Source organism: Penaeus monodon, chromosome 21 (genome assembly GCF_015228065.2).
Source record: "Penaeus monodon isolate SGIC_2016 chromosome 21, NSTDA_Pmon_1, whole genome shotgun sequence".
Taxonomy (NCBI): Eukaryota; Metazoa; Arthropoda; class Malacostraca; order Decapoda; family Penaeidae; genus Penaeus; species Penaeus monodon.
In genome coordinates, this window is record NC_051406.1 from 34,872,764 (window position 1) to 34,873,043 (window position 280).

The following is a 280-nucleotide window of genomic DNA, read 5'->3' on the forward strand; positions in this document are numbered from 1 at the left end:
GGGGATACGAAAGATTCTATTTCTATTTTAAGTTTTTAGCCGAAGAAATCGGTTTTAAGGAAAAAAAAAAAGCCTTTCTTTATCCCAAAATAGGATGTTATTTAAAAAAAATAAATTAGGGAAATGATAGGAGAAAAATTTGTTTTTCTTTCAAAAAAATACAGTACACTTCAAAAATAGCAATTGCCCAAATTTTATCTATCAAATATATTTAAAAAATGAAATTAAAAAGTGTCCCCCAATTTAAAAATTTGGGAAATTAGATTTAAAAGATTTTCCC